Here is a 15,287-nt window from a genome sequence, read left to right on the forward strand (position 1 = left end):
TGGTAAACACCTTCAAATAGTTGTTGGAAGTGCTCTACAACACCGCAAACTCTTCCAGTTTCCATATGTTGCGATGTCTTCGACATTTTTGACAATGAGAAACATTATGTCTGTATTATTTGTACCAGCTTATGGTGTGGTAGCTGTACAGTTTATACCATGCGATGTTCAGTTTTCTCTGGGAGCCAGAGGATCGAAATGTGTTAAGGTCGGTTTAGCATCAGCTGACACAGGTCTCTAAGTCACGGTAGAAAAAAAAATGCATGGCGGTGTCCACTTATTGGGTGTGTTGCAACTGAAAAAAAAGCAATTTATTAAACTGCTTATGAAGGAGCAATACAGGAACTCTCTCGTGTAATTGATAGTCTGTTGGATACGGTCATCCTACAATACAGGAGATGAAACTTTACACCGGTCTGTGGAAGTGACTTCGATCACAAACCACCAGCTCCAATGAACCAATATCTGTATATTTAATAGGATCGCCACATATAAATATATGTGGCGATCCTATTAAATATACAGATATTGGTTCATTGGAGCTGGTGGTTCGTGATCGAAGTCACATGAATGCACCCTGAGAGACACAGATCTCCTTCGGACTACCTGTATGTAGTTTGGAGATGTATCGCAAAATATTCATCCTTCCTCCAAGCCATGTATGATGTGCAGTCTTCCTAATTTTCCCAACAAGAAACACCACCGTAACTGCCCATACAATCTCTTCTACTACCTCATTTGGCAGGGGAAAGTTTCATTTGGCGCTGGCCTTACACACTGTACACGGTTGGCTGAGCTATGACACCATGTTCATCTTTCCACCAAGTGGGCAATTCGCGCACCTGTCGCATTAACTCAGCTCGTCCTGTTTCCCCACAGGATGCAGAATGTTTTGGATATGGCGCTCTCCGACTTCTGTATAGGTCAGACTTAAATTGGGACGATCACATGGACTAAGCTGCAGGGAGGGCGGGACAGAGACTTAGGAGCAGTTACAAGATGCAGAGGGAAAGTCTAAAAACAGCGCTTGAGTACTTGGTGTATGGGATCCTTAGCAGATAGGTTCGAAAACAAAGTGACTCGTTTCGAGATATGAGAGTGGCACGCCTATGATTCACCAGTGAGTGTAATCACTAAAAGACATCTCTACAGGATCCAATGCAAATATGTGGTTAAAAGGATACACTTGATTCCAAACTGCGGACAGCATTTCTGCCTGAAAGCGTAACACTGTCAGCGACTATGTGTGCCTGTAGACTCAAGACCGCTTTTTATGCAGGGTGATGGTAGCATCGGCGTTATGATGTTGTTTTTTAATAGCGCGCTCCTTACGCGAAATGTATGTTGTGGTCAGCTTCAGATGGCATGTCTCAGTAGTGTTCCTCAAAGAGAACATTGTGTTCTCTCCATGGATTCCCAGCTGTCCTACTTGGCGAGTGTAATCCGACTGCTGAAAAAAGAAAGTTACTCGCCACACAAAGTCACTGGCATGATCAATTTAATTAATTAGCCGATCAAATTGATATCAATGACTTGCCGCCTGGCAATTTAACGAAATTTCACTCTCCCACTTATCCAGGGCGAGGCAGGCTCTCACGATTTGTTTCGTAAATGCTAGTATAATATAGCATAGCACTGGTAAAAGGAGCCCTGTCATAGTGTACAAAATAGCTACTTTTTCTTGAATTATAGCTTCTTGTTGTCAAACGTAAAATGAATGTGTTTTTTTTTTAAGACATGTGTGCCAATGGCGTGAAAGATTGTCTGAAACGTTTGTAATACAAACGTGCATGACAGTTTATTTACAGACACTGAACGCGAGAGACACTCTCAGGTCGTGTAATTTGTTCAACAAGCTGGAAGAATTTGCTTAATATAGATTTTTATTCTTTGGAGTTTAAATCCTCGCTTTTTCTTTACTCTGATGACATTTTCGAAAAAACGAGGACATTCTTCGGTGATCGGTAGTTCTCGCATTAAAATAGTCGAAATTTTTTTTCCTGATTTTACGCAGGGTGGACATGTCTCTGCTGATCATTTGTGATCAAAGGCGGTACACTTCGCTAGACATCACAAAATAATGAGATGCGACTGCAGTCGAACGTAAAAACTATGCCGATTTTGCTCATAAAACTAAAACAAAATGGACTTCACCTACTTTCGTGGAAAGAGGACATTTATTATGTCGCAAATGTGTTTTGCTTTTTTTAATAGACGCTTGATTATAGATGCGTTGACGTCAAACACAATTGTTTTCTATCGCCGAACGGCGGACTGCTGTGGGCGAGGGGGAGGGGGGTGGGGGGCGTGTCTGCTGTATTGGTCGCCGGACACAGCCGCTCTGTCCAGGGGGCCAGCGTGTGAGGGCTCTGTCACTGTATTTTAGACGAACAAGTTGCACTTCAGGCGGTCGTCCTTTTATCTCCTATTGTTTAGTTGACTATACACGCTATTGTGTTGGCATAAGGAGCGCCAACTTAAGGCGGTGGCCAGATGGTGGAAAGCCGAGTGCTGATCTGGACCGTTCTCCTGATGGGCGGGGTTATGCCTGTAAATTTCCCTTTTGTGCTAAGGGGCGTCACATCACAGGCATGCCGCATATCGCGAGGGCCTGTTGGGGTCTACAGCTGTACACGAGTCGGCAGAAAAACAGCAAAGGGCGCGACTTTTGAAATAAGTCATCTGGAGCGTCCTGCGGATGGGCGGGGTTATGCTACTCAATTTCCCTTTTGTGTTGAAAGCTGAGTGCCGCCAGCAAAGGGCGGATAGCGGTCTGCCCGCACTGCAAGGCGGTCAGCAGAGCAGCTGGCCGTTTGAAGGAGCCCTCCCCTCCCCTCCCCCCCCTGTATTTGGATGGAGGGTGGAGGGGTGGAGGGAGGAAGGAAGAGTCCTCGATTTTCGGCAGTTTGTGGATGCATATTCAACTATCGCCTCCTCAGTAGTCTTTTAGGAAGAAGATTTTCCCTGGTACATGTGCTGCATTATGACTGGTTCATTAGGAGTGCTGGTTTTTTCACGACAACTTCGAATTAAAACTGTGACGCATTTTTTCCATCAGTTGTGGTAGTGTGTATTGGCTTCGATTACTTGAGCTGCAGGATGGTTTTTGACAGGCATCTGTAGCGAACTCTGACGTCAAACAGTGTTAGCTACTGTATGCTTACAGGTAATACACTTTTTAAACTCCTCTCTATCCAATACCAGCATCTCATCAGTTGAACGTATTTCCCACCAAAAAGAATAAAGTTAGTACCCTACACCCCACCGTTTTCCTGCCAGATTTTTGGTGTAGGGTAGAGTTTGAGTGTGCCGACCGTTGTGACCGAGCGGTTCTAGGTGCTTCAGTCTGGAACCGCGCGACTGCTCGGTCGCAGGTTCGAATCCTGCCTTGGGCATGGATATATGTGATGTCCTTAGGTTGCTTAGGTTTAAGTAGTTCTATGTTCTAGAGGACTGATGACCTCATATGTTAAGTTCCATAGTGCTCAGAGCCATTTGAATCATTTGTTTAGAGTTTGATTGTGTGTGTATGTCGCTACTTTCGAGTGGTATTGCGAAATTTTTTCACAGCAGGATAACACCAGTTTTATGGTGTCATCAATGTTTGCGCTGTATTGCGCTTTTATGCCGTCCTTCTGTAGCGCTATGCATATAGTTGTATACTTAGGCCCAATCTTTGTGATTAATTACGTAATTAGGATCGATTATTGCACCAGTTTCCCGACCAAAACAAATAAAGTACACTAACCTAACCTTACTCTCCCGCATCTGGTCAGTTTCCTTGTGTTGGGGGGTGCACTTGGGCTTTCCATCCAGTAGAATCAGGGTTCGAGTCCTGGAAAGGGCACAGCCATTTTTAATTTTCCGTCGATTCCAAGCACCTCTGGTGGTTTAATTGTGTTGGGGGGGGGGGGGGGGGTGCACTTGGGCTTTCCATCCAGGTGCACCAGGGTTTGAGTCCGGAAAGGGTACTACCAATTTTAATTTCCCATCAATTCCAAGGGCCTCTGGCGGTTTAATTGCGTTAGGGGGGTACACTTGGGCTTTCTGCCCAGTAGGACCAGGGTTCGAGTCCCAGAAAGGATACTGCCAATTTTAATTTCCTGCCAAAATTCGAAATTCCCAACAATAGGGTAGGTTGAGGAAGGGGGTGAGAAAGGGGGCAGAAGGTTGGGGCACTAGTGCATCTGAGAAAAATATGTGATGTTTTCCTGGAGTGGAGGCGGGAGTGGGTGTGGTCAGGGGCGGGGATGGGCGGGAGTGGGGATGATTAATGGACCAATTTAATTAATTTGCATATCAATTTGACATCAAAAGTGTGTTTGTAACCTCACTATACTACTACCGATGACGCCATCAGTGCTTGCTCATCCGCAGTGGACCTTGTGGACAAGCTGGATTGGCTGTTTCAGGTTTTTTCTGACGCCAACCTGCATTGCCGCAAGGAAAAGTGTTACTTTTTTGTGTGAGAGGTCAACTATCGCAGGTTCACAATTGATGCCAGCAGTCTCCACGCCTCTAAGGAGTATGTTGAGGTGATGCAAAACCTGCCTCCTCCCACCAATGTGAAGCAACTGCAATGTGTCCTCAGTCAAATCAACTATTATCAGCATTTTATAGTCCATGCCGATGAGATTTCGGTCTGCGCATTGGGTTTGGGACACGGCATGTGAGCAAGCTTTCACACATCTCATGTCAGTTCTCTCCCTCCCTCCTTGTCTGGCTGGTTACACCACTTATGATCCTGCCCCTCATCATCGCTGCCGATGCCTCGGACTATGGCCTGGGTGTGGTCCTCTGACACGTGGTTGACGGCTTTGAGAGGCCAGTAGTTTTCACATTCAAAAAATTGAACGACTCTCAAACCAAATATAGTAAAATTTAAAAAGAAGCTTTGGCACTGGTTTTCGCCCTGACAAAATTCTACATCATTCTATAGAACAATCACAAAAGTTTGGTTTCTTTGTTTCACCTGGGTGCTGCAGTGCCCACCCGGTGGGCACCCCACCTCCAGCATTCGGCACTCTTTTTGGTGATGTGCGACTTTGATATTGTCTATCGCACCTCTGAATGACACGCAAACGCCAATTTCCGTCCTGACTGCCTGCCGGGGCGGACCATGAGTATGACGCCTACCCCTTGGTTTGTTTCCATGTGGAACTTAATGTGGACGCAGCTCTGAATGTGATTCTGTTGGATGCCAATGCAGTCTGGCAGGCCACCACACAGGATCAGACAGTGCAAGCTCTCCACTGCCAAATCTGTGCAGGTTGGCCAATGAGTCATTGTAGCGTCTGCGGTGCCGAGGTCCATCATTTTTGGGATAATAAGCACATTCACTTTTTTCGCAGTGGCATCATCCTTTTGCATAGTGATTCCAATGTTCGCTGGGTGGTCATACTGCATTTGTTGCGCCACCATGTCCTCAACCTCCTCCACACTGGCCATTGGGGGTCTGCCGCTCGTGGTCTCGCGGTAGCGTTCTCGCTTTCCGAGCACAGGGTCCCGGGTTCGATTCCCGGCGGGGTCAGGGATTTTCACCTGCCTCGAGATGACTGGGTGTTTGTATTGTCCTCATCATTTCATCATCATCCAGGAAAGTGGCGAAATTGGACTGAGCAAAGGTTGGGAAATTGTACGGGCGCTGATAACCACGCAGTTGAGCGCCCCACAAACCAAAACATCATCAACACACTGGCCATTGGGGCATTGTCCTCACCAAACAGCTGGATGTTGACACCTTTATTGGCGCAGTTTGGATAAAGACATTGCCTCCCTCATGTTAGCTTGCACCACATGCTAAAGATGTCAGGCAGCACCCCCATGCCAGTATTTTTTGTGGCCGGATCCAGCTGCTTCATGGGAACGTCTCCATTTGGATTTCACATTGCCGTTTCATGGTTCCCAGTGCCACATACTGATCGACTCCATGTTGTTATACCCTTACGTATCCCATACGATGAACACCACTTTTGCTGACACTATCAAAATTCTCCTTTTTGCTGTCAAGGGACTTCCCAAAACGATTGTTATGGACAACGGTCCACAGTTTACTTCACCCAAGTTTAAGCAATACTGTACTGCCAATGGAATTTCCCTCATCCAGACTTCTCCTTTTCAATCTGCGTCAAACAGCCAGGCAGAACGTTTTGTGCAGATGTTCAAGACCCAGCTCAATAAGCTGCTGAGCCATTATCCACTATAGAAGGCCGTGCTTCTTTTTTTTGTCTACATACTGTGCCGCCTGCCGGCATGTCAACCAGCTCCACCTCAGTCTGATGGACCATGCGTGGGGGAGCACTCTGTGGCGGACCACTGCTTCTGCCTCTGCCTCAGCTGCTGTCTCCACCGCCAGCTGCCCGTGCTGCATCGCCACCTCCCGCCCCTGCCGGGCACAAGCCCATTTAAGTCGACCATTTTTTTCCCAGGGGGAGAAATGTCTTAGTGGCCCCTTATTTAGAGTGCCCACACAACCAACATGCAAGATGGGTTGCCATCCTCCTTGCAGGAGTGTGGAGAGAAACATTGCCAGCTGATATAAACAAACAGACTTTCCAAATAAACACTAAACGACTTTGCCAGACAACATGTGACAGTGTTCCACCAATCAGAACTCATATGACTCACATAGCACTTTGGTAACCCGGCTTCATAGGCATGCCTAGACAGTCAGAATGGTAGTGTTTACCTACCACTAGGAACAGCTCTGGCCAGTACTTATGCTGGCCCTAGCATTGTATACACTCGCCATAGTATTGTTAGTAGAGTGTTGTATTGTGTAATTAGTAGAGTAGATTTTGGTCAGCATTTTCTTCCATTGTCATATTTCCTTATCTGGTTTTCCACCCGAAGACTTGTGGGGTTTTCTTGTTGTCCTTGCATTTAAAGCTTAGTGTATGCCAAGAAGGCATTTTACTTTAATTACAGTAAAGTACATTCAAATTGACTATTTGTTCTTTCCTGCTGACCGCAGGACACTGCAGTGTGAGAAAAGGCTGTTACTATCATGCTGAAAATGAAGAGCTTGAAATATCTCAAAAGCTTTAATAAAATCCATATGGTTGTGAAATACTAATAATAATGTAATGCCAAATGATAAAAAAGTTAATTTACTGACAGTTTGTGCTTCTTGAAAATATTCTCATTCCACAAAATAGTGCCAGTGCATTATGAAAAATCTTGTACTAAAAGTTGTGGCAGACATATAATTCAAAGCTGATAGTAAAAAATTGTGGCATGATATATCTGAACAATGTAAATGCAGTGTGCAAATATCAGCAACTGACATACCACTAAATTAAGTATTTTTGCCATTTTACACATTTGTGTTATACATTTGTATAACACTATGTGTGCTTTGTGTACAATGTCCATCAGTGCATATAATTCACAAATTTTCATGTCTTTCATTTCTCAATCTCCTTGGTCTCCAAAAGGACATCACCATTAATATCTTGTTTATCATTGGTTAGCCTGCAGGAGAAGAAGACGAAGATGATGTACCCATAAATTCATTCACAGAAAAACAGAAAGAAAGAATGATAACAATAAAACAGAATAAAAATGTAACAAAGTTACAGGAAAAAGTCATAACACAGTAGAACTGCTAAATCCCTGTAGAAGATGCTAACAAATGAGGGAATGGCTGATATGCAAACTAATGAAAGGAAGAAGTATTTTTGTAAATACTACAATTTTTTTAGGATATATCACATATTTTAAGCCAGACATAGGTCACTATTCTCCACATTTCACTCATATAAGTGCCTGTCTCTGTAACACTGATACATTACTGGATTATTGTTACTAATCACTTAATCTGGTTTATAAAATAATGAAAGTGTACTTTTAGTATTGATACAGAGCACAGTAGTGTTTCAAAATGCCAAACTATATATGAGTAAATTCATAACTTTTTTGAACATCTGCAATAAATGACTTATTGACAGAAGTATTTTATAGAACAAGTATTCGTTTTATGCACCTAATTCTTCATGACAAATTTTAAAATGTACCGGTATTTTACATATTTGTTATTTAAGGCTGCATAATCTTTTACGTAAAAAGAAACTCTATCATTGTTCTCATACTACTACCAAAGATCCTGGTTTCAAAATTAAAAACCTCTTTGCAAAAGCTACAACATGGGCTAATTCAGAATACATACAATATGGTAAAAAGTACAAAACATATCATTCTCTTGAACACAACAAATGGAAATCAGTCAAATGAGGAAAAAGGAAACAAACAATTACTGTAAGCTAATTTTTAGGAATGAAATAAATGATTATCACAAAAATGATCTTTACAAAATGACTAAAACATCGCTTCTAAAATTTAGCATAGACCTAAAATACGAATTTATACATAGAAAACCATTTCAATGGCTGTCAAAAGTTTCTTACAGGAAACCACACACAATATCAGCCCCTGCATGTTTTTTTTTTTAATGGTGTTTAAGGCAGATAAAGCAGAAAGCCTTCTAAATGGCTATAATTTGATACAACTTGGAAGTATAGATTATGTAAAATTAAAGTAATGAAAAATCTCAAGCATTAGGCTTTCTCCTTTGCCAGAAAAAGGTAGAAACAGGAAAAACAATCTAAAAGCTTTATATTTATTGTTGTTTATGATGTTCTAGTCATCCACATTATCATATTGTTCTAAGTGGAACTATCTGAAACTAAAATTATATCCAGAACATTGGAAAGAGCAAGAAATATTTGCATTGACAGTATGATTCTAGAAAATGCTAATCAGCATATCTATCTTTACTAGCTCATAAGTATAAAGGGTAATGTAAGAAATGAAAATTTCTGTCATATCAAACTTGGATGACAAGTTTATGGAAGAAATTCAATAGCCTCCAGATCAAAGTAGTAAATAAATCTGTAGATAACAGTTTATATATGCTGACCTACAGCTCTGAGACCTAACAAAAAATGAATTCACCAAAGTAGACCTCTCAATAGTTAAAAAAACAAGGCTTTTCTAAAAAAATAAAAGAAAAAATGGGAAAATGACATATGATCTGTTACTGACAATGGAATGGTCAGATTCATCAGATAAAAACCTGCTCTAACTTTTTTGTAACTCATAGTTAACCTCAGTTAAAATCCACAAATTTCAGCTGCCAACATGAACTTTAAATTACCTAAAAATATCATGAATATAATAGAGGGAAACATTCCACGTGGGAAAAATATATCTAAAAATAAAGATGATGTGACTTACCAAACGAAAGTTCTGGCAGGTTGATAGATACATAAACAAACACAAACATACACACAAAATTCAAGCTTTCGCAACCAACGGTTCATCAGGAAAGAGGGAAGGAGAGGGAAAGACGAAAGGATGTGGGTTTTAAGGGAGAGGGTAAGGAGTCATTTCAATCCCGGGAGTGGAAAGACTTACCTTAGGGGGAAGAAAGGACAGGTATACACTCGCGCACACACACACACACACACACACACACACACACACACACACACACACACACACACACACACACACACACACACACATGTGTGGATGGATGTGTGTGTGTGTGTGTGTGTGCGCGCGCGCGAGTGTATACCTGTCCTTTCTTCCCCCTAAGGTAAGTCTTTCCACTCCCGGGATTGAAATGACTCCTTACCCTCTCCCTTAAAACCCACATCCTTTCGTCTTTCCCTCTCCTTCCCTCTTTCCTGATGAACCGTTGGTTGCGAAAGCTTGAATTTTGTGTGTATGTTTGTGTTTGTTTATGTATCTATCAACCTGCCAGCACTTTCGTTTGGTAAGTCACATCATCTTTGTTTTTAGATAAAAATATCATGAAGGGTATTTCCTTGCTTGGCACTTGTAGTTAGCAGAAGGACACCCCTGGATGCCATTATCTGTTAGTTTGGTTAGTTTGGAGAGCATTGTGTGAATGACTTGGGGAGTGCAGCCATTTTATTACCACAGCAATACTGCTTCAAGAAAAATATATGTCCTTGGCCCAATACTATTCCTCATTTACATAAAGGACTTCCCACAGAGCATCAAGCATGGACAAACAATATTGTTTGCAGATGACTCAAATGTTATAATCAGTGATAAATCACCAGATGCACTGATAGAAAAAGCCGAACAAACACTAAACAGTGCACGTGAATGGGCATCCAATAATAAACTAACACTAAATTTAAAAAAAAAAACAAATGCTGTTAACTTCTATGTCTGCAAAAACGACACTATAACAACTTTAAGTTAAACAATGAAACTATAGAATGTGTAGACTACACGAAATTTCTTGGTATGCATGTTGACAGTCAGTTAAAGTGGGAAGAACATATTAAAATACTTACTAACAGAATCACTACAGCATGCTGTGCTCTTAGAATTCTGATTGCAGTGTGTGATACTACATGTGTCAGATCTGTATATTTTTCTTATATCCACTCTGTTATTACCTATGGAATAACATTTTGGGGAGTCAACAGTAAAAATATTCAAATAGTTTTCAAATTACAGAAAAGAGCAATTCGTATAATAACCAGGAGTGGCAGTAGGGCTCATTGCCTTGAACATTTCCAAAAGCTGGAAATCCTAACTGTCTCCTGTGAATACATTTTTCAAAGTATTATGTATGTAAAAAAAATATTGACTGCTATGTTAAAAATTTTTTAGTACACAGCTATGAAACTAGAAACCAATACAAACTGCATCTGGAGAGGAAAAATAAAGTTAAAACTCAGCAGAGCTTGCTGTACAATGCCGTTAAATTATACAACAAATTACCCCAAAATATAAAAGATACTGACACAATTGGACAGTTCAAAATAAAACTAAAAAAATTTTTATTAAATAAAAGTTATAATGCAGTAACGGACTATCTTAATTAAAACATGTAGCATAATTAAAGTAGCTTGCATTGTAATACATGAGGAAATAATTATAATATGAAATCCAGAATTGTACTGTACTATAAGAAAATTACATAAGGATATAAAATTAATGTAAGATACTTTAAAAATATGTGTAAATATTAATTTTATGTGTATAAATTGTAGGTATATTGTATTGTATACGATTTTGCTGATGAAATCCACACAATGTAAATTGTTACATGGATTAATAAAGAAATCAATCAATCATTTCTGGAGGAGGGGGCTTCCTTTCAATTTCTAATAAGTATTTGGAAACACATGTTTTGACCCTAGTTCAATGAAGCCATCAATAGAAACATACTAAGGGGTTATGTGGTGTACAAAATGTTCTTAAACTCTTAGAGGAACATCTGAATAGTTACATGGTAGCCCAAGGCCACAGTGGCTGGGAAGAGCTGTTGAAAGTGTACCTCAGCATGTGATTTGTAGAGTGCCTCATTTTCTGACAGAAATGGTTAACAGAGATAACGTTCAAGTAAATAACAAAGGACTGTAATATTCAAAAGAATTCACAAATTTTGCACATCAGTCACTTAAGGGCACAGTAAAACTGGATCATTTATTCTTACTTTCCAAAATTTTCTCCTTCTGCTATAGTGTCTGGTAAGTTCTGATTCATTGTTTCTGGGACCGAGCGATGTGGCGCAGTGGTTAGACACTGGACTCGCATTCAGGAGGACGATGGTTCAACCCCGCGTCCGGCCATCCTGATTTAGGTTTTCCGTGATTTCCCTAAATCACTCCAGGCAAATGCCAGGATGGTTCCTCTGAAAGGGCACGGCCGACTTCCTTCCCAATCCTTCCCTAATCCGATGAGACCAATGACCACGCTGTCTGGTCTCCTTCCCCAAACCAACCAACCAACCATTGTTTCTGGGAGTAAAAGTGCAGTAGCTCCTGCTGCCAAAGATAGAGCACCAAATATCACCAAAGGTAGTGGCCGCCAGTATTCAGCCTGGAAAAAAGAGTGGCATTTATCATGTGTAGTTTTGTACAGTGAAGAATCAAACAATGGGAAATCTGGGCTGGAATAACAATATTATGAAAAAGACATACTGCTACTCACCACAAAGAGGAGGCACTGAATGGCAGACAGGCACAGTGCAAAAAGGCTGATAGATGTTATTAGCTACGAGATGAAGCCTTTTATCAGAAACAGACAAAACAAAACTCACACATGCATAACTCACACACACAGTCACTACCATCTGTGGTAAGGCTCAACTGCGACTGCATGAGGTGAGCAGTGACCTTTGTTGGTGTTGGTAGTAGGGATACAGAACAGAGGAGGCATGGAGTGGAGAGGATGTGAGATAGCAGGGTAGAGGTAATGGAACACTAGTGCTGCCTGTGTGAGCATGCAAGTATGTAGTGAGGACAAGAGAGCTGCTTGCTAGGCACAGCATTGGGAGGCTGTGCTGGTGGGATGTGGGCTAAAGGAAGATTTCTCGAGAAATCGAGAAGGAAAAATGATTATGCAGGTGCACTGGCAGGACAGAAGGCATGTGTGTAGGGGTGGAGCGCAAGCACAGAAGGGGTTATGGAGGTGGAGCACGTGATAGTCGAAACCAGGTGGCTTACAGAATGAAGGATATGTTGCAGAGAGAGTTACCATCTATGTAATTCAGGAGAACTGGTGTTGATGGGTAGATTCCATATGGCACAGACTGTGAAGCAGTTGTTGAAGTTAAGCACATTGAGTTGGGTGGTATGCTCAGCAGCAGAGTGTTCCAGCTATCTCTTGACCACAGTCTGGCAGTGGCCATTAATGTCGACACCCAGCTTGTTACAGGTCATGCCCACTTAGAATGAGGCTCAGTGGTTGCAAAAATGTTGAAATGTGTGTGAAATCTTATGGGACTTAACTGCTACGGTCATCGGTCCCTAACCTTACACACCACTTGACCTAAATTATCCTAAGGACAAACACACACCCCCATGCCCGAGGGAGGACTCAAACCTCCACCGGGACCAGCCGCGCAGTCCATGACTGCAGCGCCTTAGACGGCTCGGTCAGTGGTTGCAACTTAGTTGATAGTTCACATGGCTGCTTTCACAGGTGGCTCTGCCTCTGATGGGGTAGGAGATGGCTGTGACAGGCCTTGCATCTAGGTCTGTCATGGGGATATGAGCCATGGGGCAAGAGGTTGGGAGCAGGTGTGGAATTCGGATGGACAAGGATATTGTGTAGGTTGGGTAGGCAGTGGAATACCACTGTGGGAGGGGTGGATAGGATAGAAAAGAGGATATTTCTCATTTCAGAGGATAACAAAAGGTGGCTGAAATCCTGACAGAGAACATGATTCAGTTGATCCAGTCCGAGGTGATTCTGAGTCATGAGAGGTTGCTCCTCTGTGACTGGACAGTATCTTGGGGATGGCAAATGACTGGAAAGACAAATCATGAGAGACTTTTTTCTGGACAAGGCAGGGAGGGTAATTTCAATATGTGAAGGCCTCAGTGAGACCCTTGTCATATTTGGAGAGTGACTACTCATTACTAGATGCAATGAGCAATGGTGGCTAAGCTTATGGAAGAGATTTCTTAGTGTGAAATGTGTAGGAGCTGTCGAAATGGAGGTATTGTTGATGGTTGGTAGCTTTGATGTGGATGAAGATACTGTTGTAGCCATCCTTGAGATGGAAGTCAACATCAACAAAGTTGGGCTAAGGAGGACCAGATGAAGCAGCTACTTCTACATGACTATTCTGCAGTTCACACTGAAGTGCTTAGCAGGGGTTCATAAAACCATAGCCACACAGCTACTCTACTGTTCCACTCTCGAACAGCAAATGGGAAAAGCTAACACTTAAACCTGACATGCAAGTTCTGATTTTATTACAATGATCATTTCTCCCTATGTAGGTTGGTCTCAACAGAATATTTTCACACTCAGAGGAAAAAGTTGGTGATTGAGATTTTGGGAAAAATCTTACCGCAGTGAAAAACATCTTTGTTTTAATGATTGCCACATCAATTCATGTAGTATATCTGTGACTATCTCTCTCCTATTTCATGACAGTACCAAATGAATTTCCCTTCTTTGAACTTTTTTAATGTCCTCTGTTAATCCTGTTTTGTAAGGATCCTATACCGCACAGCAGTACTCCAGCAGAAGATGGAAAAGCGTACTGCAGACAGTCTCTTTAGTGGACTTGTGTCTTCTTAGTGTTCTGCCAATAAAACACCATCTTTGGTTCAACTTTCCTACAACATTACCTAAATGATAATTCCAATTTAACTCATTAATTACTGTAATTCCTACATATTTAGTTAAATTGATAGCAAATGGGGGAGAAGGTGTTGAGGTTCTGGCAAAATGAGGAAAGCACATCCTCCCTGTCTGTCCAGGTCATAAAGATGTCATCAGTGAATTGGAACCAGATGAGAAGTTTGGGATTCTGGGGGGGTTAGGAAGAATTCATCTAGATGTTTCATGACAGCTATAACCAATACTGTGATAGCTAATAATATCTAGCATATTTTCTCACTGTGCCTGTCTGCCATTCAGTGTCTCCTCTATGTGGTGAGTAGCAATGTCTCCTTTTCCTTTGCACAGTAAAAATTAATACAAAAACAAGTAAGAATGGTTCTTTTTTGCCACCTAATATCAGTTTTATCTTTGCTAAGCTCTGCATGTCTAAAAATGCTAATTTGTACCACAGACTAAATACCATGTCAATCAGAAATTTTGCACCATACATGACTGACTGAACACATCTGAATACATCAAGAAGAAGGCAAGAGTATTTCACCTACAATAAGATGTAGAGAAATAATATCTATTAAAACTAATCTTTGTGTTGATGATTACTTTACTTTTTTTTATGGAGTGTGGATACATTTTCTAAGTGACGTGAATATTTTTGTAGTATGGTACTGGTGAATATTTTTTAGGATGTGAAAATAATAAAACTTTTATCTGACACTTACTCTTCATCTTTAGCAGAAGCAAGAATTTCTTGGGAAGCTAAGTACATAAGTTATCAGTGTATTCCAGACTCTGAGAGGATTTACTTCAATAACAGTCTAAACAAGTACATTTCCCTAAAATCTATATCCATATAAATGGTTTAACACTTTTGGTGTAGTATCCTGCACCATGGCTTCTTGGACAAACAAAAAAATACACAGTTATACTGTGAGTCTTCCATCTTCCGACAAAATAAATGAAAAGGTTGCATTTCTATGAAACATCAAGCAGTTGCTGTGGTTCTATATAGGCTAGCAGGGCTCTGAACTTCGCATAATCCAAGACAGGCACTACTACACAGTAACTAAATGAGACTGAAACCAATCTCCACTAAAGGTGGACGAAACGGCCACGACCAAAAAAATAATGGTCAGAAATGGATAACAAAACTGATATAAATG

This window comes from Schistocerca cancellata, chromosome 1, assembly GCF_023864275.1.
Source record: "Schistocerca cancellata isolate TAMUIC-IGC-003103 chromosome 1, iqSchCanc2.1, whole genome shotgun sequence".
NCBI classification, from domain to species: domain Eukaryota; kingdom Metazoa; phylum Arthropoda; class Insecta; order Orthoptera; family Acrididae; genus Schistocerca; species Schistocerca cancellata.